The sequence below is a fragment of the Parasteatoda tepidariorum genome, chromosome 8 (genome assembly GCF_982258835.1).
Source record: "Parasteatoda tepidariorum strain Cologne lab strain chromosome 8, Ptep-v5.0, whole genome shotgun sequence".
Classification (NCBI taxonomy): domain Eukaryota; kingdom Metazoa; phylum Arthropoda; class Arachnida; order Araneae; family Theridiidae; genus Parasteatoda; species Parasteatoda tepidariorum.
The window spans coordinates 21,419,105-21,441,512 of NC_141762.1; the positions used below are offsets into that span (position 1 = coordinate 21,419,105).

Genomic DNA, 22,408 nt, shown 5'->3' on the forward strand with positions numbered 1-22,408 from the left:
AAGCCAGATTCGTAAATAGGTACATGTCAAAAACTGTTTTTTGTACACTTACGACCCTTATACTTTCTAAACTATTAGTTCTAACGACATGTTTTGGTTTCATTAAATTCGCCATAGAAATATATGGAAACAATACCTCACTTATCTAGATAGTTTGTAAAGTATGCCCTCTTGGCAAGTTCAGATATCGATATTGGGTATAAACCAAAACTTTTAAAGAAATTTCCCGATTTCTCCTGATTATTTCTGTAATGACCTACTTAGAAACTAGCCTAAATGGGGCACTATCACAGTTAATTAAAAAACTTCTTCTTTGACTCTACAGCCTGTCATTGGCCAAGCAGTCTCAGTTAGTCTTCTCCATCGAGATCTCCCTGTCGCAATGCTTTTCCTCTAACTAACAACTCGAAAATGTTTCAATAATTTTATCAATCTGATACATGGTCGTCTCCCTTTCAAGCAGTTATTTTTTTAATTTTGGAATGTCATTTCTTTTACTTTTTATGACTACTAGGGGTGAGGGTATCTTTCTTACAATTACTTATATTTATATAAGTAATTATAAGAAAACAATTCGTTTAAATACAATTTAATATAATTGTTTATAACAATTGTAAGAAAACAATTGTTATAAACAATTGTAAGAAATAATTGTAAGAAGATACAATTGTTATATTTATATCGACAAAATCTCCCTATCAAGTATTTTATTGCTAGAAACAATGCATTTAAATCATAATAAATAAAATGGAGTTCTTCCGATAGATTCTATAGTTTGCAAAAAAATTTAAAATTCGTTAACTCTGAAACTAATTTGAAAAATGGTCAAAAAATTAAGATTTGTATATTTCTTTATTCTAAGCTAAATTACATTTAAGTTATTTTATTTATTAAACTGAGCCATAAGTTAAAAATTCCCTGATTGGTTAAAAAAATAAATAGCAACTAGCAATCGAAATGGACCACAGATGGTGGAGAGCAGAACACTCTATATATGGCTACACTTCGCATGCTTTCACCATTAGCGTGTGGACAGTCATAGGAGAAAGAAGTACGTTACTTTCTGTCTTGATTCTCAAATAGATTAAAAACTTTCAAGTCAGAAAACTGTATGGAACTCAAAATTTCATGAAACATAGTTCTTAAAGAAAGCGTCTTGGAAATTGTAGAAAATATTTTTGACAATTAAATACAAAAAATGTCATGAAAGGGGAAAATATCGTAGAACATTCCCGTAGAACTGAAAAGAGGAAGGTCTTATTGTCACATGGAACCGGTCTTCTCCCCAGATGACGTATTCAAGTGTTGCAATCGCAGATTCTTTTATTGAAGGGAGGGGACTTAAAGACCACTTCTACTGTCTGCACTTTTTTTCGCTAAGAATGAGAATCAGGGAGTAATCTCACTGCTTGCGATTTGAGTGGATGCATGTACGAGCACTTCGTCTTGCGTCTAGTTTAAAAATAATCGCAAGCATGTCTAGGGCATTTGAATGCAGTGTGAATGGTTCCTGAGAATGGTAAAAAATATTTTATTACCCTAAATGTTTTCTCTCACTCTTTGTTGAATGGATCTTTCTCAACGGTGATTGGAAGTTTGGGAATGACTATTCACTTGAGAAAAATTCGCTCTCATTTACATACGAAAGAATTACAGACATTCACACTGCGTCTGATTGTTGAAGCGCATGCCAATGTTTAGAAACTGCGTATGCGCGAATCACTTTCACGTGCGATCGAATTTGAAAGTCGTAAGCAGTGAGAATGCTCTAGAATCTTGTATTAAACTAAAAAGGTTTCAAGCGAAAATGTTGCGTAATTTTTAGTGGCGCGCGAAGTTTCTTTGGTTCTGGTTTCTAAAGAACTCTTTTATGTTGATAAAATAATTAATATTTTTTTTTATTTAATAGCTTTATGAATGCGCGCTAGTGTAAGTGTTATACTTAATTACAAATAAAAAGCGTCTTTCTATTAAAAAACAAGTGTAAATGCTCGAAGAATGGTAAAAAGAACTAAATGAAGTCAATACTCTAAAATCGAATCAACGTAGGAAGACGAAAAGTATCAATAAAGTAACTTCTGTAATAGAGGACCAATACTAATTATCTCCAAGATCATCATGAGAGCGCTTTGCTTCATAATACAAGTCCCATTTGTAATGTTTATTGCAAATTAACGCCAGAAATCTTATTGGAGAAACCCCTTTACACAAGGTTGGCAAGATTTTGCCGCAGGTGGAAAAAACCATGGTAAATACCGGTAAAAACCGTACTGGCAAAAACAGGTTTTTGCCAAGCAAATTGGCAAAAACCTATATTTTCCAAGATGAGAGGACAAAAACACATTTTTGATACAACATTATTCCTAAAATTGGAATATATACTATAAATATAAATAATTACAAAAAAATTAACAAAATTATTATTCCATAAGTAAATGATAATGTAATAATATCATTCTAGTAGTTTAAAACATTATTGATTGGAAAATTTGTGATTATTCTTTTTTTTTTTTCCAGTGAAATGAGCTTATTTTAAATTAATATAACTATAATTTAAAGCATAAAATATCTATCAATATGTGTAGTTAATTATTGTACAAATAATAATTTTTTATAATAAATAATAATATTATACAAATAATAATATTTATTTATTTGTAAAAAAACATTTATTTTAGGATTCTAAAATGAAAAGAGATCACAAACTTTCAATCTTTTAAAAATTATTACCATTATATTAATTATTAATATGTTAAAAATAATTTTTTCATGTAATGTATCAAAATTATTATTCCTTATGATTGATTTAAATTTGTTTCAAGTATTTTGTAATAATATTTAATCAGCAATTTAGATAATTTGGTTTTTGCCGGTTTTTACCAGGTTTTTGCCACTGTCCTGGCAAAAACCCCTTTTTGCCGGCAAAAACTCCAACCCTGCCTTTACATAAAATTGGGCCAAACGTCAATTAATTCTCGAATAAAGATTTTCAGAAAAAGCCAGGCTTATTATTAAAGAACTCCTACGGTACGGTCCAAACCTTAGTTCAAAATATTCTAAAGGCAATTATTTTCTTTTTGAATATGTTCATAAAAACGAATGTAATTTACAGTAAAACAATTAATGAAGATGCGCAGATGTTTATGTTTAAAATGTTGAAACACCTCTTTGTGTGATGAAATAGATGTGAATGAAATACCCAAATATGTAACTCATTCAATACAACAATATTTCAGACTTTTCATGCCTACTGTAGGAGTTAAACTTTAAAAATAGACATTAGTTAAATTTTCATTTTGTTATATAGCTAAGTTGATTGTTAACTCAAAGCCAAAACATAAATATTTTCTTCTTAAAGGCTTTATCTTAGCTTTGAATATTAACAAAAATGAGCTCTGATTTGTGTGAGCAAGTTTGCTTTTTTACAAACATACACTAAGCAGAGTTTATTGCATAATAGAGCCAATAAAACATGAACCTATTTCCTTGCTTCAGATATCACCTTACTTATGAGGCTCTGCTCCATTCTTGTTGTGCATTATCACAAGTAAATCAGTGTTCTCCTTAAGTGCGATTAGAAAGGCAACTCACCCCCTTCTTTGCCCTTTTTGTAAAAGTAAGCTGCACTGCCTTTTTATTCATATTCAATTTTAAAAAAATTAATTAACAATCAAAATAATGATTACACACTGGTTAAATTATTTGTGTTTCTAGGTTTTATTCTGATTATTATTGCAAATATTTACTTTGTTAGGATTATTCTCAACTGTTTAAGTTTTTATAAGTTGTCTTTTTCTCAGTTGTATTAATAAAAAAATTTTGTAATTTTAAAATTAGTATTTAAGTAAAAAAAAAAAAAAATTTAAAAAATGCACTCTTAAATTTTTATTTCTGTATAATTTTCAGATTGTCTCTTAATTGTTTTTTATTTTTTAGGAACTACAAAAAATTTTTTCGTTCTCTGATAAGGAGTCAAAAAGACTTTTTGATTTATACGCATAAAATAGCATAAGAGTGTAATTTAAAAATTGTTGAGGATCAAATTTGGTTATTATATAATATTACAATTTTTATTAAATTTTTTGCAGTTTTTCCTTTTCAACAAAGTACCCTTTTCTGAAAGGAAGCACTTTGCTCTTTTTTATTCATAAGGAGAACTCTAAATAAATGTTTGGTACTTATATACTATTGCAAGCATATTGGCGACACAACATGACAGCCGTCTCCAAAAATACTATTGGAGCTATCCCGGCGGATAATACTGTAGATCAAATTTTTATCATTTCAAAGTTCTTTAGTAAGGTAGGAAGAAACAGAAATGGCAAAGTAGGTAAGATAATCTCATTTCTTTCAAACTTTCTAATTTCCTTTTGTGGAATAGTTTAAGAAAATTCATTGTTATTTTTTTTGTTTTTTTTTTCCAATTTTATTAATGGATATAAACTTTAAAAGCAAACAAAAATTAAAAAGAAACGTTTGTTTCTCATTGTTATTTTTTAAAGGAATTAATGTTTGACATATGTTAAGAATTCAAGCAAAATTCTCAAATAATAAAAATATTTGTAGGGCGAAATGCTAGGTAAAGTGATCCAGTAAAAGGAAGAAAAAAAAATGCAGCTCAAAAAGCATCTAAAATATTTAAAAAAAAAAAATTAAAAACATGTAAAATAAGTTTTAGAAATAACTAGGCAGGAATTAAAAATTACAATACTGGAAGAAAAGCTGAAATAGCCATATTATAGTAAGAAGAAAAATTGCCAAATACTTCAGAAATGCTATTTCTAAATGAAATAGATAAATATACCATCATTATATAGAAGTACAATAGGTTTAAAACAGTGAAGAAAAAAGTAGTATCAAAATAATATTTTAGGTAATACAGTTGTTGAAACTTTAAGTATATATACAGAAAAAATCATATGATAATGAATTTAAATTTTACAGAATGGGTACAGAAGCATCAAGTGTGTATATGCAACTAACACCCTGAAACAAAGTAAAAAGGTGTTACATAAAGAAATTAAGTCACCAAATTAATTTTGAAAGGAACTTAGCCTATAAAAGTTTATGAGAATCATATGAAAGTAAGCAAATTGTTTTCAAAAATAGTTGTTGGTAAAATTGCATGAAAATATTGTTTAATTTAGTTTCATATATCGTAAGAAAGTAAAATGCATTTTTGTAAGATGTTTAGATGTAGGTAATATAATTTAACTTGTACAATAAGTTAAAACTGAAATACATTTTATTTTTTTCAAGAGGAACTTTTTAATGTATGGAATGGATAGTTGTTAAAAATAAAATGTAACCTTTAAAAATTTATGAAAACAGAAGAAAAGTTAATGTAACAAGTGCAATTGAAAGTACAATTGAACTGAAATACATTTTATTTTTTTCAAGAGGAACTTTTTAATGTATGGAATGGATAGTTGTTAAAAATAAAATGTAACCTTTAAAAATTTATGAAAACAGAGGAAAAGTTAATGTAACAAGTGCAATTGAAAGTTCCTAAAATTCAAATGCCCAATGAAAGTAGATATTTACATGACTAACCGTTATACGATATTATTTTAAAAAATGATCGTTCAGTGTCTTATAATAACAGAGAAAATTGATGTTTTCCCCCCGAAACAATTAAAGGCGTGTTTATAACTAAATATATTTTTAACCACATTAAAGCGAAATTGCTAATATGAAATATCACTCTACATGAAACACATGTTTGGTCATGTGAGTCAATCAATAAGTATTGTACTTTGTACGCTTGACATGAAGGTTTCAAACTGATTATAACTTATGAAAGAGAACTGGAAATATAGATGTAAGCACAGATAATAAACATGTGAATAAAGTAATTGAAAAATCTACTGCAGACTATTTCATCTCAAAATAAAATTTATATATTCACATTATATTTTTCATCTGTTATTTCTTATAAAATATTTAAAGGTTTACTAAAAATTTTAAAGCTTATTTTCTATGATACATTAATATATATATATTGTATAGTACATAATATGTATTGTGAGTAAATAATAAATTGTTTTTATAATGTATCGGATAAGATGAAACTCGGTTAACATCAAGTAATTCATAATTATGATAATTCCGCCAATTTTTCATTAACAGGTTTGGAGTATATCATTTCCACATCATGTCATTAATTTTTCTTTACTTTTGTAGAAATACTTGTTGAACCACCGATAGATGGCAGCGTTTATTGTTAATTAAATTGTAGCCGCAACTGTAAAAAGATATTCTAGAAAAAGAGACATCTACACTTTTTGAAAGTAGTTGTAGCTGTAGTAGCTTGTTGTCCTGTATATCTCGTGTTATAATATATATTTTTGTTACTTATTCCTTTGTAATTATTGAGTAGTTTTCCTGTTTCTCAAGAAAACGAAAAAAATGATAAATTCACTAATAGTTTAGATAAATCTTCGGTGTATTTCATAACTCATTAGAATTAATTAAACTCGAAAAGAGAAAACTTTTATAAAATATTAAGTATGAGTGCCACTGCAATGTTTTTCTTGTTAAGTACCTTCTCAAATATCTTACTATAAAAAATTACACCTGAAATCATGATGTCATTACCTGAAAATATTAAATTAAAGTTGTGATGGGGTAATGATTTAAGCACTGAGCTATCATATTGTAATTCTCGGGTTTGATCCTTGTTTACCATTTTAAATCTATCAAGCTGTAGAACGATGGGTATTTGCTTGTCTAGGAAGCAAGCTAATGGCCAGTGCACAATGTTCCAAACGTGGCTTCAATCGAGGCAATATGGCTAATCTACTTGACTCCTTAGCAAATTAATTAACTGTTGCTAAGATACTTTATTTAACTTTAGATTTGATAATTTCGAAGGAGGCTTTAAACTCATAAGTCAGTAGTCGCAATGTTCTCCCTAAGTGTTTTTCTAGGAGGGTGCCCCACCCTGGCTACATTTTGATTCCTATAAATGCAGCCTCTTTGCCGTTTTAATGAAGATAAGTTGCCATCCTTTAAAATTTCTGCCTTTTTATTCCTATTCCATTTAAAAAATAATAATTTACTGTTCAAATATAAAGTACGCACTGCTAAAAATTATCTATATTTATAGGTTTAATTCTTATTATAATAATAAATATTTACTTTGCTGTGATTATTCTGATTAAATTTTTATAAGTTTCCCTTTTTCGAGAAGGGATATAGTAATGAATTTGTGTAAATTTTTTTTGTGTAAATACTTTTTTTCTTAAAATGTACCTTTTAGATGTTTATTTTCTTATAATTTTCAGTTAAAATAATTAAAAAAAAAATGCCTTCAAGTTATTTATCAACTAATAGTTTTTTTAGTTTGCTTTTTAAGAAAACAATTTATGCACAGTAATTGTCTTTTAGCATGCCTTTAATTATTTTTTATAATAAACTGAAATTTTTTATTTTATTTTAATGAGTGATAATTACTTCTTGAAATATAAACATGAAATAGTATAAAAGAGTAATTTAAAAATTATTGAGGATCAAATTCAGTTATAACTTAATATTTATTTTCATGAAATTTGTATGGTATTGAGAGAGAGAGCTCTTTTAAGAGGACGCCATACAGCGGAAGAAGATTTCGTCGCAAATTTTCTCTCTCCTTCATTACTAATTTGAAAGAAAGAAAAAGTAAGTTCAGGCAATCCTAGAGTAAGTCATGAAGTTTCAGTTGCTGAAAAAAATACTTCAAAATATTACCTTCATTACTAATTTGAAAGAAAGAAAAAGTAAGTTCAGGCAATCCTAGAGTAAGTCATGAAGTTTCAGTTGCTGAAAAAAATACTTCAAAATATTACCTTCATTACTAATTTGAAAGAAAGAAAAAGTAAGTTCAGGCAATCCAAGAGTAAGTCATGAAGTTTCAGTTGCTGAAAAAAATACTTCAAAATATTAAAATATACTCAAATTATTAGAAGAGAACTTCATCGTTGCGTAATCCTTAGTCATCTTCTCACAATTTATTTACATTTGTATCTTTTAAAATTTCCTTTTCAGTATTTGAAACTTCATGGCTCACTCTAGGTTTGTCCGAACTCACTTTTTCTACACTTTGAATTTTGAATAAGTAATGAAGGAGACAGACAATTTGCGATGAAAATTTTCTTTCGCGATATGGCGTCCTCTTAAGTGTCCTTTTCTGTGAAAAGGCACTCTGCCCTTTCTTATTCCTAGGGAGAAGTCTGGTAATTATTTCCTATATTTCGGTTTACTATGTAAACTAATGTTTAATTGCGAGACTATTTTCTTAATTTTTGCATTTTTTTTTTTAAAAAAAAGTATATTATTTTAAATGTTTTGCTTTAAATCAAGTTATTGAGCTAGATTATCGATATTGTCATTAAAATTTCTATTTCTTTTTTATAATTACCATTTTAAATTTGTACATTCTCTTTTCAAATTGACTTGAAAAATTGGTGTAGGCCCTGTACTGTGATTATCAAATATTGTGTTTAATAAGAGTTGCTTATAAGAAATTACTTATTTATTTTATTTTTGCATCATGTAAAATTTTATTTAACCCTAGATTCATAAATATGCATCGGAGATACACTATTCATGAACATTCTTCGTTCTTCCGTAGTACGACCTATTCACTGTAACTTCATTCACCAGAAACCTGAAGCCGAAAAATTTTCAATACTGCAGCTGCACTACCAGGTAATATGAAAAAGGAAATTTTGCTATATATTTATGTGTACTTTGGTATTTTTAATTTTAAATTTTTGATATGTAAAGAAACATTTAATATTAAAAACAACAAGTATTTTAATTATAAAAATGAAATTAAATTTTTGATAATAATATGATTAATATGTAATATAGTTATTAGATGTTAGAATGAAAATAAATACTGCATAAACCGAGCAAAATAAAATAATCAGCCAGACACAAATTATTTATAACTGCAGAACAGAAATTATGGCGAGGATAGCCTATCTAGTAGGTCGTTGGGCTCATGTCCGAAAGGTTGTGAGTTCAATCTCCCCTGGTCGACGACTGCCCATGTACAAAATAGTGACTGGTGCACGCTAAATCTGTCGGGGGCCCACAGTCCTAGTTCCCATAACAGATCAATACCTCTGGGGGTGCTGGATCAGAGATTGATCGTTCTCTGGTTCATGTCAAAATTAGGATCTACGGATGGATGGTTTGGATGTGTGGTCCCTGTAAAACGGAATGTGAGGTATGTGCAGAGGTGATTGTGCTCCGGAAAAAATCCAGATTTCCAGATTTTTTCCCTAACCGTGCTCCGGAAATCCTAGCTCCAGAAGTTTAAGGAAATCATAGATCACATTTATGTATAAAAATTCTTTTATATTTTATTGGAAAATATTAGAACTAGAATTTATACTTCGCATCTTTCATTTGTAAATATTTTTTCTGGTAGAATACTTAATGTGATTGAAGATAAAAGTAAACTTATACATAATTACTCATATAAATTATGCTGTATATAATTTATTTAGAATTTAATGTTCTGAAAATATCAATGATTTAAATTTATAAAGACATTAATTTTTTGAAATGTGCCATTACTGATTTTACTCAAGAAATTTTTAGGATTTTTGAGTTGGACTTACAATTACCCTTGTGTTGTCTCCCGATCATCCTCTGGACTGTTTCCGAGACTGTCGCCAATAGCACATTTTACAGCTCTAGTGTGACGCAAATAAAAATACCAGTACGAGCAGAACAAAAATTAAGAGAACGAAAATTTTCTATATATTTTTTATTTAAAGCCTGAAAGATTTGAAAGGAAAATAAAAAGATTATTATTAAAGAATCAAAAGTGCCCTAGAACATGGCAAAATTTAGAGTTTCAACTACAGGAGGAACAAAGCTCTGGAGCACCCCATCTTAGAGTTCTTGAGATTCGAAGTGACGCCAGCCACATGGCAACCAAATTTGACAAATAGCAATTTAAAAAAATGGGCTACCAACCGCCATTTTGTTTTGTTCTTAAAAATGCACCTCCATGAATATAATTATTATTTTGTTGATAAATAAGAATGAATATTTTAAAATATTCTGAAATTTACTTTATTTTATACTTATAATTTCTTAAAATTTTTCTTTAGTTTGAATGAGCCTTATAGTGTTCCCCATACTTTGAGAAATGCTTCAGCAAAAATGCCATGCATTTATAATATTACAGTTTTTGTTTTAATTGTTTTAAATTTTCATTTCATGAAAAGGTGGCTACATATTTTAAAAAGTGGTGACTGTTACAAATGGTACAACAGGCCAGTTGCAAAATTTTCTAATTTTACCCTATAGGGAATGCCTAAGTCCCTATGTTCTTGTTATAAATGACTCTGGTTATATTAGAAAAGAATCTTCTTAAATAAATAAATATTGATTTGAAATAATGATTTGCAGAGAATATCTAAACTAACTTTGAAGATGAGCAGTATTATGGATATTGGTAATTAACTTATCTGTTTGTAATATTAATTAAATATTCATTTCCCTGTTTTATATTATAGACCTGTAAAGAACGAGCAAGATGCAAATTGTGTGATGCTACAGAGATACCAGAATAATTCAACTTTCTTGAGAACTTACTATTTTCTGTAAGCGTCCTTTAATTTTGGAGTTTGTGTTTTCAATTGATTTACTACAATATTTTGTCATCTACCAATGAAATAATGTGTGTGATTGTTATAAAGATATGTCTTATGATCAATGGAAGTTAAAAAATAAGAGGGATGCGTGTATTCATTAAACCAACAAGAAAATGAATGCAAAGGCCATATTCAGAACTAAAACCCAGATCACTTAAGTAAAAAGTGAATAGATATGTAGTGTTGTGTTATAATTGTTGTTTAGTTTCCAATTATACGGGAATTTAAAAATCAAAATAGGTTTCTTTTCAAATTTATAAGTGCAGTAAATTTATTGATGTTGAGCTTGTTGTTGATGCATGTATCCTTGGTGACGTGTGCACAAGTTGCAGTGGTAAATAATATGTGATATTAAACCATAATGTCTTATATTTATCAAGTTTTGTTAACAGTAAGATTGTGAAAAGGGTAAAAAGCTCATTCCTAACTCTCTGTAAGCAAGTTCTCATGAAAAATTTTTGAACAACAGTTGTTTCACAACACAGCAAAAGATCTTTTTTTTTTGGTAATTTATCAAAAATGGATTTTATCAAAAACAAAGCCAAACTAAACTGAAACAGATATTCTTTGTAATAATTATCTTGTGACAGATGAAAACCTAAAGGTTGTTACAAAATTATGGCATGCATATAACACCAAGAATTGTGATGTCAATTTTTTAGAAAACAGTTCAAGAAAGAAAATCTAAAAATATAATTTAGCATTCAATTATGTCACAACATTATGCAATTAATTATCTGTCATAGTTATTGAAAAAATAATTTACGAGTTAAATTTAAATTTAGGAATTAAAAGAAATTAAAGAGGTAGGAAATAGGTAATGGCTTGATAGGATCACTAATGTAAGTATATATCATGGAAACTACATCAATTCATAGGTTTTTCTTTTTTTTAAAAAAAATAAAGAAAGCTTACTAACTTGAGCTAAACACACACAACCATTAAAATCATACTGTTGTCAAACAAAAATCTATTGACAATTTGAAAGAGTATTTATCGATTGCATAATTGATGTTCTTTGAAACCCTTTCACCAAGAGAAATAAATAAAGTACAGTATGACTTCCATAAACTTGAAACAAATCTTTAATTTCAATGTATAAAATCTCGATATAAGATTTCTCTGAACTTTAAAACAAGCTAATAGCTTTAAATTTTTTAGGAATTTTCAGATTGTGCAACCCCTCCTCATCTTTATGATATGTTAAAACAATATGATATTAGTTATAAAAAAAATTTCATTTATCTCAGAAACTAACCATTTGTATTTATTAACATCATAACTTTTTATTTAAACTGTATTCTTATGTTTCACTGGTTGTTTCATAATGGCTGTCTTAATATACATTTTTAGAATCCTTGTCGAAAAGAATACAGAAAAAGTATTCACATTAGGTACCAAACGTAAATATTTATGCTAAGAAATAATAAAAACGCTGAATTTAAAAATATTTGTTGTCTGTTATTGATAAATTCGTATGAGATTTGATATTTTTATATGCCTTTTAATGTTATTATTTTTCCTTTATTAGTTATAAGACAATTGAGTTATTACAAAAAATTATATGTTGTGTTCAAGATAGTAAAATTTTTGCTATTATACAGTTTTAAATATTTGAATAAATTTCTTAAGTGCACTACTTTGTATGTTACTTTTGTAAAGTTTAAGCAATATTCTATGATATGCATGTTTCTTGGTATTTTTCTAACATATCTTTCGATTAACACTTCTGATTTTAAAAAAATAAGTGCATTATAATATTACATTATTTTATTGTAACATTATGTTGTGTAATTTAATTATAAAATAAACACATATTTTTATTCTTTTTGATAACTGTTTTCCTTTTTTATATAATTTTAATGTTGTTCTTAGTAATGAATTTGTATTTTATCTATACTTTACAAAAATGCAAAATTTCTGGAAGTAAAGACCAACATGTTGATTTTATGTTAAATTTTTCTAAAATAACGGACACCAGATACAATTTTTAAGGTGGCTAGGATTTGTAAACCCCTGTATGTATATATATATATATATAATATTTATTCTTATTTTTTAATGAGTTGAGTGTAATTGTTATTTAGAAACGTAATATCAATTGTGATATATTATGTGATATTTAATTTGAGTGGATAGCTTGATTTTTGTTACTACTTCTATTTTTTATTATAAAATTTATTTATTTTTCTTATAAAAAGAAGAAATTTTAGTATTGCTTATTGTTATTTTGTTTTATAAACATTACTATTGGATTAGTCATTATAGGACATTAGAAAAGTGCTGTAATGTTATGATTTATAAAAAACAGTGGTTGTAAGCTTTTATTTTGTTACACGTATTTTTTTTTCTAGAATTTATTACTTTATTTGTATACCCAAAATATTATTTAAATCTCTATTTTTTAGTCCATATTTTACTTTGTTTTTCTCTAAATTCTCTTTGTTTACATTCTTGTTATTCTCATTTTTTTTATGTCCAGAATTTTATTTTCTTTAACATTTTCATTATTTTGTTCTAATATTTTTTTCCTTTCTTTTCTTTTTTTTGTTTACTTCCTTCATTGGTATTTTTATTGCAAACATTAACCAGGATTTCAGGAGAAATGTGTAAGGACAAGTTGCTTTTACAATCAGAAAAGGTGATCAGTCTTCTAAGATTTTGCATTACAACCTGTTTAACACAATTGATCACTAATTGAAATCCAAAGAAAGCTTTCAAATTTAATATGGTATAAGGTAAATCAGTTGTTAAAATTTGACTGACCTAGCTATTTTCCTTATTTTTAATCTGAAATGCAAGTTTGGTTAAATTGCAAATAACCTTTTGTTTGTTTTCATTAACAAAGTTTTTCTTTCTTTTTGGGCATCTAGTTTTTCAGAAAGTTTAGTTGGGATGGTATTTAAAGTACTACCTGTGTCAATATTTTACAAGATAGTTTTATTACTCACAATCGGGTATTTGTCACATTTATTGTTTTCATTTCTATTTTGCACGTATCCGGATACTATTAATTATGAATTTTGTGGTTGGTCACTTTCTTGTTTAGGCTGAGTTTGATTCTTAACCATAAAAGAATTAGGTTTGTTTATACAATCTTGGTCCCAATGATAAGCATTAGTTATTCCAAGTTTATTGCAATATTTACAGGGCTTAGGAGGCAACTCCTGGGAAGCCTGGGCGAAATGACTTGTTTGTTGTTTATTTTTATGAAATCTGACACTTTTTTTTTGAACTCTAGGTATAAATTGGTATTGTTGGTTGAAAATTTTTGACTTGGTCGGACAAAATTTTGGTTTTGTCGAGGATTATAATAAGTTGGACTAACTGAGTTGTTAAAGAATGGCCACTTCGGTGTCCAGCCTTGATATTGTTGTCTATACCCATTAAAATTGGATTCCTGCATTTTCGTTTAGTTTCAATTTGGGGTAAGACAGTGAATCATCAATGATTATTTTAGAAACACTTGTGAGCCATTCAATTGGGGTTTTGGGTTCTTTAAAAACCAAAGTTTCATAATTTGTGATAGATGGACCCTCAATTATATACTCATTACTTAAATATATTTTTCGACCTAACTCATCCTTTTCAGTAAAGTATGCAGTCAGGTCTTTAGCTTGGCCAGAAAATTTGAAATTTTTAAAATCATTTAAGCCAAAAGGAGGTGAGAAATAATGTTCTTGAAAAATTTCGACTATTTCCTGAAAAGAATTACAAGTTAAGCAGTTATTAATATATAATTTCAATGCTGAATTTTTGGAAATTTTTAAGTTTCCATTCTTCATTTAATTTAGAATCTTTTGTTTGTTTTTCGAAATGCTTGAGCCAGGCTGTGAATTGAACACCAATTTCAGGCTCAAAGATTAATGTATCTGATTTATCTTGTACATTTTGATCTATACTTAAATTTAATAAGCATTTAATTAATTTTCTGAATTATTTGTATTGGTTTTCGCATTTTCTGATTTTTCCATATTTAATTTATAATTTTTGCCACACCGTTAAGGGCATTCAAACTTTAAAGAAAATTAATTTCGGTAATCATTGTAGTTACGTTTAGAAGAGAATTTTTTTTAAATATTTTAATTGCATTTTTATCCTAGCCCTGAACACTATAGTAAAACAAAAATTTAAATTCTATTAATCAATAAATCATAGAAGTTGTAACATATAAATAAAGTTGAAAATAATTTCTCCAAACATTTTTTTTTACAATCAAATCACTGAAAATAAAAATTTCTCATGAAAAAAATTTTCAATAACAGCAAATAAGTTTTCGAAATGTAAAAATAAAATATGTGTTAAACAATGAAAAGATCAATGTAAAAAAAAATAATAAGTGTTTCAATTGAAACATCAAGAATGAGAAGAAAAAAAATCAAAATTACAATCATAATCTATAATTATTTGTTATTGTATGAGTGCTTTCTTTAATTTATTTATTCAATAAAATTTTAAGAAATAAATGTTTTTATAAGTTAAACATAAAGAATTGTAAAAAAAAAAATACCACAAAGGATACAGAGCTGAAAAAAGTTCGAAATAGTTTAAGAAGATAATTTAAAAACCACATGAAAGTTGATTAAAAAAAAAATTTAGTTTCTTCTTTAAGAGGAATCATATTTCTACTTGAATGAGGCGGTGTGCGAAATTATTGACGATGCAATCCAGAGCACCACGGGGTGAGAAAGGAAGGGATGGGATTTCAAATCCAAACTCTTGTATGACTGTCAGCAATCCGTCGCAATTTTTCTTTATAGTCCAACGGGGGTGAAAATTGTTGATGCTCGGCTTTTTAATAGTATATTCATAGCCTTCAGAACTGTAGACATAACATGCTGCATACACAAATGAAAAGTCGACGATCGTTAAGTGAGGTACCATTTATATTAACGAAAAGTTTGATGATTGAAGTAATTATTTTTTGTTGAAAATACTTTATGAATTGCCATGAGTTGAAAAAGAATTTGACTGATAAATTTCCAACTGTCCATTTGAATGAGATATTCCATTTTTTGTCGTTGATGTACCCTCTTCCGAAGTTGGTTGATTTAAATTCAAATGACCATTTTAATGAGATATTGCATATCTTTATCATATCGTTTTATCCTGCCGGCTTATAACGTCGTTGCCGAGTGGAAGGATAAAAACAGGTCTTAAGCAAGGAAATAGGGTACAAAATTTATTTATTAGACAGAGAACGGTTATCAAAGTGGAAATTGTTGTGCTCCTCAGTAAAAGCTAGGGAAAATCTTGCAAAGTGAATACGTAAAATGTTCCGTTTTAGGGAATAAGGGAAAATTTCGTAATTATAATTGGTTTATTAAATAGGTTGCGCGATTCCCGCAAAGGGGAAAAATGTCTTGCTTTTAATTCATGCATACTTGAACCAAAAATAGATTGAAGGACAGAATGTGAATTTAAAAGATTAATTGAAGCTTTTTATGTCACATGTATATATATATATATATATATATATATATATATATATATATATATATATATATATTGCTAATAATAAATAAGTGTTACCTGGCACTGGTTACCCAGTAAAATTGGTCTGATCCAAGTATCCGGCTATGGTTCTTCAGACTATTAAACTATATATATAGTTTATAAGTCTCAGGAACTGATGCTGGGTACCTTGATCCGACCAATTTTACTGCATAAGTTTATATTTACGCTTAACATAAAACTCATTTTTTACTAGAAAGCTTGTTTCTTACACGTTAGCTTAGTAAATTAAATTTCCTACCTGTCTGATTTAAAATCTCTTTCCGGGTTAACCATGCGAGGTTTTCGAGAATTTTTTCATCGTGTGACGCAAGTATGCATTTGCATAGATAATAATTTTTACATAAAAGCAATTTTGCCCCTTATTTGTTGTTTCAGATAAGAACAACTTTTTTCTTTTGAAATTTCAAAATTACTAGGATAAGGAAATTGAATCGTAATATTGAGGGCAGCAAAACCGCTATATTTATCTTCTCTTCAACATTGGTTATAAGGTAAAATTTCGTACCGATTATCGAAAAGTTTTAAAGATTGTACAATGGTTGACAACATTGCACGTTATTAATTATTATCGCATGATTAAAAATTCTAACATTGTTTTTCTGTACAGTTCACAGAAAAATAAATGGATAATTCTGGATAGCTTTTGGTCTACTGATCCGATCTTCACGTTCTAGGACTTAATTTTAATGGTTTGAGGGCGTAACCTCTAAAATGGAACGAACAGTCCCTGAGAAATCGTATTTTAAACATATGAATTTCTTAGAAATCTATTTCGCTCAAATTTTGTATTTTCCCATGTGAAACTAGATTCTTTAAAATTATGTAAAAAACTAATACCATACGGATCAAAATTTTTTCGATTGTTATTAAATACAAAAATAAAAAAGTTATTTTTTACATGGAATTATCTTTGTATGAACGAATTTTACAATTGTGTGCAAATTTTTTTTCAATTCGCTTAAAAAGTTCTTGAAATATGACGAAATACGCAAAAAGTAAAATTAACATTAAGGGGTCCGAACTTAGGACAGCTCTGCTGATCAAACTATTGGGACCATATTTCACAGATTGCCGCACCCCTTGCATTTCGGGGGTTGAGAATCAGAATCCATTTAAAATAAAGTAGAAATAATAGCCAGATAAAGTACATTTTTGTGTCTTTCATAACTTAAAATATTGTTTGCACTAATTAGCATATTTAATATCACCCCTTCGAACTATTAACAGGGACCGATCAAGACAAATTCAGGCCCGAGGCCCACCAAATTTTCTGGGCCCCTTACAAAATATTTTGAAATTAAATTACTGAAGAGTAGTCCTAATAATGAAAAAGAATCTATTGAACTGCATGATTTAAGAGAAACATTCTAAGAAATTTTGAAAGCAGACAATTGAAGATTGTTTTTCAAAGATAAAGTTTATGTATCTATAAATTCAAGCAAAATATAAAACAACAAAACATGTTATGTCAAAATAAAAATAGTTTGGTGACCACAAACAATTGAAATCAGTGATTTTCGCTGAAAGTCACTGATTAGCTGAATTTTTTTTTTATTGTAAGCTGAAATTATTTTTTATTTAATACTTAAACAAACACATAGCTAGCCCACATTACATTAGACTTTTTACTAATTTTTGAGGCCCCTCAGAAATTGTGGGCCCTAGGCCCATGCCTATTGGGCCTAGGCTATAATCAGACCCTGACTATTAACATAGTGCGTAGAGCTTTTAAAAAGTTCTTAAATATGCTTATTTTCGATTTTCGTTATTTAAAAGCCCTTGAAGGTGCTTTTTTCATTGAGTGTTTTAAAAAAGTGCATAATTTTCCCTTTTCTATAATGAGATTTCTTTTCTTTAGCATATCGATTTTCGCCTCGTTATGCAAAAGCGTGCTTTTCACATTGTTCTATTCAACGTTTTCACGATTAATTTCAGCGTACCGTCGGTCTAAAGCGTATGAAAGAGTCGATCATTTTACATGTTTGATGAAATTCTTGCGAGTCGGTATGTGCGTCTACTGAGCTGGGTTCGATGAGATTATTGCCTTCTCATGTGCAACTCTGCTACATTTTGCAAGATATTCTCAATTTCAGTCTGCATTTTCCTACCTCGGATATCGAATCGAAAAATCTCTCGCTCTTTTTATAGTGGTTAATATAATCAAGAAAAGAGTTCTTTGTCAGAAACTAGTTATTTTCTCATGATCATCTAAAGTCTTTGAAAATAATTTTGTTAATGTATATAGTACTTCAAAATATTTTTTTAATGCTTAAAAAGTATTTAAAATGTGCTTATTTTTTGTTGAAAGATTTGGCTACGCACCCTGATTAAGAAAAAATCTTAATTCCGTGAAAACCCGATCATTCAGGTTAGTCCTAGAGTCCGTTTTTTTTTTTTTCTCTCTCTCTCTTTAGCGCATTTTTCATTTAAAATACCGTTATTTTTAAAATGCCCTACTTTTAACAGAACCTACACTAATAAATCCTATTGATTAATTAATTAATTATAAAATCAACTATTAGCAAGCAGATGTCTCTACTTCATAGCAAATCATTCTACGTACGTGTTAACCCAACCCACAAGTTTTTATTTATATTAGCGCTCAATAAAATACTATATAACCTTATCTTGTAAAAAAATTATTCGATAGAAACTTATACGATTTATAATATTCTTTTACATAAATGTTTTATGAAACCAAATTTTTCCCGGAACCAGGATAGGAGGGGTAACAAAATTTTTGCTAGGTATTCGGAATCTGTAGCCCTCTAGTTATGACCTATGGGACAGAGTATTTAGGTCAGGGATGGAGAATCTTTTTCGATTATTGTGCCAGTTAACTCAGTTTATTAATTTCAGGTGTCGGCGTGTCTAATTTTTTATGGTATAGTAGCATTTATATGGTTGGTTGGTTCTAATGCCACTTGCTACACGGACAAGCCTGCTTGGTGAAATCGAGCAAATTTAAGGCCAAGAATTCGACTTCTGCTACATCATACGTCACACATGTTTATAAGGAGGACCCATTCATACATCCACAGATCGTAATTTTTTTGACCTGAATTAGAGAACGATCGATATCCAATCCAGTACCCCCAGAGGTATTGATTTTTTATGGGAACATGGAGGACTTTGCGACTCGACAGGATTTTAACGTGCACCAGTGACCAACTACACGGGGAGTCTTCGGCTGGCGGGGCTCGAGCTCTCGGACTTGGACCCAGCTCCCTACCGATAAGGCTATCCCGGCCCCAGCATTTATATAGAATACATAATATAATAATTTGAAAATATATTTTTTAAAAAAATTGTGTCCTCTTTAAGATGATTTCTTAATATACTGTGCAAGTGTACTTACGCAAGTGGTGGCCTCAGCTATGGTAATATCTATTCAGCGTGCGTAGCCAAATCTTTCAACAAAAAATAAGCACATTTTAAGTACTTTTTAAGCAATGTATACATTAACAAACTGCAAAGCAAAATAATTTTCTAATACTTAACATGATCATCATAAAATAACTAGTTTCTGACAAAAATCTCTTTTATTGATTATATTAACCATTATAAAATGATCGAAAGATTTTTCGGTTCGATATCAGAGGGAGGAAAATGAAGCCTGAAATTGATAATATCTTGCAAAATGCAGCAGAGTTGCACATGAGAATGCAATAATCTTTCTGAACCCAGCTCAGTAAGCGTGATTGCAGACTAGCAAGTATTTTTTATCAAACATGTAAAATGATTGGTGTACGCTGTGGACCGATGGAACTCCAAAATAGATTGTGATGGAATAAATTGTGAAAACGTTGACTAGAACAATATGAAAAGCTCGCTTTTGCATAATACGTGGCGAAAATCTACGCAATAAAGAAAACATTTCCTTTTCGAAAAAGGAAAATTCATACCTGCCAACTCTTCCGGATTTTCCGGAAGATTTTATTTTCATATTTAAAGTGGTAGTAAATATATACTATTTTTTCTTTTATAATTTTAATTTTTAAATGATTTTGATCACCACTATTCTTAGAAAAATTAAGCATATATATTAATATGTGTGTTACTATCATGGCAGGCAGCTTAAGCTTTTTCAAATACAATGTATTTTTTTTTTTTGCTTAAAATTAAAATTTTTATTCCATTTTAATACCACTGGGAAAAATCATAATTGAAGGGATTTAAAGTTGGCAGGTATGAAAATTAAGCACTTTTCAAAAAAAAAAAAAAATGAGAAAAGCACCTTTAAGGACTTTTAAAAAATGAAAATCGAAAAGAAGCACTTTTTAAAAACGCTACTCATCCTGGTATCTAGTAGTTGGTACAGACGATATCTATAATTTTATTTACCATATTTTATTAATTTATCTATTTATCGTACCGTTAGTACTGCTTAAAAGAACGAAAAAAGAAAAACGGAAATTGTTTTAAATATATATTTAAAGATATTTTAAAATAAACATTTCATACTGAAAAAAAAGTTCTGAATTTTAAATTGATTTCATTTATAGAAATTATGCTGAAATGTATCGTGCGCAAAATAAAAAATGGTGCACCCCAAAAAACTTTCGATCTAATGATCAGATTTTTCGTGTATCGGGACTAAATCTTAATGGTCCCATAGCTCGGCTTCAAAAATGCTAAATGTGCAGACGTGATTTTTGAGTTTCGAAATCAGACACAAAAGCGAACTTTCTCTGGATAAATGTACCTTTTTTCGACGAATTATAAATCCTTACCCTCAAAATATCGGTATCTTGGAAAAATGGTCTTAATAGTTTGGTCAGGATCGCGATCGAAAATTTGGATACCTTAATGTTTATTTTGTATATCACGAGAATAATTGAAAAAATTTTAAGCTAATTAAAAAAAAAATTGTATTCAATTATAAAATTCGATTATCCAAAGTTTGGAAAAAATATTTTTTTAAAATTTGATTTCTCAGGAGCTATTCGACTGATTTCGTTCAAATTTTGTATTTTGCCATAAAAAACTACACTCTGTAAAATTATGAAAAAATGTTTATACCTTAACTATTCAAAATTTTTCCAAGATTTTTAAATAAAAATAAATAATGAATATTCATTTAAAAAAAAAATTTTCTGGATAATCGAGATCTTTGATAATCGAATTTTATAATTGTGAGCCAAAAATTTTCAATTCGTTTAAAACGTTTTCGAGCTATGGTGAAATATCATAAAGTAAAAGTGGCATTAAGGTCGTTGAACAGCCGACCCAATTTCGGGTTTGCGATTGCTAATATTCAACTTCGTACCCTTGTAATTTTGAACTCAATCCAGAAGACAAGGGAACTCTTGGATCAAGTATTGGGAGAAATTTTGCCTTCGTGGAGGATTGTTAGATGGAACTTATCCGAATTTACGTGGAAAAGAAGACCTCCCACGGTAAGTCTGACGGGAACGGGACTCTAACCCATGATCTGTCTACCACTGAAGATATTTTTACGTTAGCACTGTGGTCGGTGCAAGCCGGGTGCGGAATTCGTATCGACCAGCCTTCGATGGGATTCGAACCCGGTTTACCTCAGTGGAAGGCAAACGCAAGAAAAAAAAAGAAAGCAAGAAAAAAAAGAAATCTATTTAAACAAATAAAAAAAGTGAAAAAAGGCAATGTTTTTTTTTTTTTACAAATCCCGAAACTAAAAAAACAGCTCCAATTTTGTGTTATATTTTTAAATAATACGTCTAGTTTGCGTCTTAACGATGTTATTACATCAAACAATTTATATTCAATTTGTCTTTTTCTTTGTAATTTCCTTTGCGTCAAACAACAGTGCTAAATCGCCATTCAGACTGGACATTTAAAAAGTTCTGCTTTTTTGTAATTAAATATTTAATTTCATCTAAGACTTTGAGAAATGTGAGAAGAATTTATTCAAGTGACAACAAAGTGTTTAAAATCTTTCCAGAAATCATTTTCAAGATTTTCATCAAATTTCACTGGATCATAAAAGATTTGATAAATAACAAGCTATTTCTTGGTGATAAAAAAAACCTTATAAAATAACAATAATGTATAAATAAACACATAAGTGTTCATCATTAATCTTGTATCATTCACAGCTAAAAAAATCGCAAATGTTTCGAATGAGTCCTTATTGCTTGAATCTTCTTGTATGAATAGACGGTTGTGTATACATGAATAACTTTTATTCTAACGATTGGATTTTCACAATCTTGAAAGCATTGACTTCAAAATGTTAATTAACTATGGTTAACTAG

The 22,408-nt window shown here is 28.7% G+C and overlaps 2 long non-coding RNA genes across 10 annotated transcripts; one reads left to right on the forward strand and one right to left on the reverse strand.

Annotated features, from left to right (window-relative positions):
* The first annotated feature begins 1,142 nt into the window (after window positions 1-1,142).
* LOC107436900 (uncharacterized) lies at window positions 1,143-12,982 on the forward strand. 9 transcript variants are annotated; one of them, XR_015428667.1, is made up of 5 exons: window positions 1,159-1,929; window positions 4,089-4,330; window positions 4,945-5,084; window positions 8,612-8,688; window positions 10,518-12,982. It is a non-coding gene; the product is annotated as an uncharacterized LOC107436900 (long non-coding RNA). The 9 variants fall into 9 exon arrangements; XR_015428668.1 differs by lacking the exon at window positions 1,159-1,929 and adding an exon at window positions 3,496-3,616 and having other exon boundaries at window positions 8,555-8,688; XR_015428664.1 differs by lacking the exon at window positions 4,945-5,084 and having other exon boundaries at window positions 1,143-1,929.
* On the reverse strand, window positions 1,824-4,326 carry LOC147805778 (uncharacterized). The gene is made up of 3 exons (XR_015428674.1): window positions 4,066-4,326; window positions 2,941-3,689; window positions 1,824-2,201 (listed from the first exon to the last, which is right to left on the reverse strand). It is a non-coding gene; the product is annotated as an uncharacterized LOC147805778 (long non-coding RNA).
* Window positions 12,983-22,408: the final 9,426 nt, after the last annotated feature.